Source organism: Acanthisitta chloris, unplaced genomic scaffold, assembly GCF_000695815.1.
Source record: "Acanthisitta chloris isolate BGI_N310 unplaced genomic scaffold, ASM69581v1 scaffold19254, whole genome shotgun sequence".
Lineage (NCBI taxonomy): Eukaryota > Metazoa > Chordata > Aves > Passeriformes > Acanthisittidae > Acanthisitta > Acanthisitta chloris.
This window is the reverse complement of record NW_008670130.1, coordinates 132,330-132,690: the sequence shown is the minus strand read 5'-3', so window position 1 is coordinate 132,690 and position 361 is coordinate 132,330.

Here is a 361-nt window from a genome sequence, read left to right as displayed (position 1 = left end):
TGATTCTATGAATTCATTTTAATTAGTGTCCAGAAGTTAAGTGGGATGAAGTTAGATCTAAATTTTGGTGAGTCAGTAGTACTTACTTTTCTGAGGTAATGTGTATGGATTAAGTGACCTTCGTTAGAACACAGACATGCTGCCTGAGACAGCTGGAAAGCAAGTGGGATCTGTTGATTCTATGAATTCATTTTAATTAGTGTCCAGAAGTTAAGTGGGATGAAGTTAGATCTAAATTTTGGTGAGTCAGTAGTACTTACTTTTCTGAGGTAATGTGTATGGATTAAGTGACCTTCGTTAGAACACAGACATGCTGCCTGAGACAGCTGGAAAGCAAGTGGGATCTGTATGGATGCAGCCT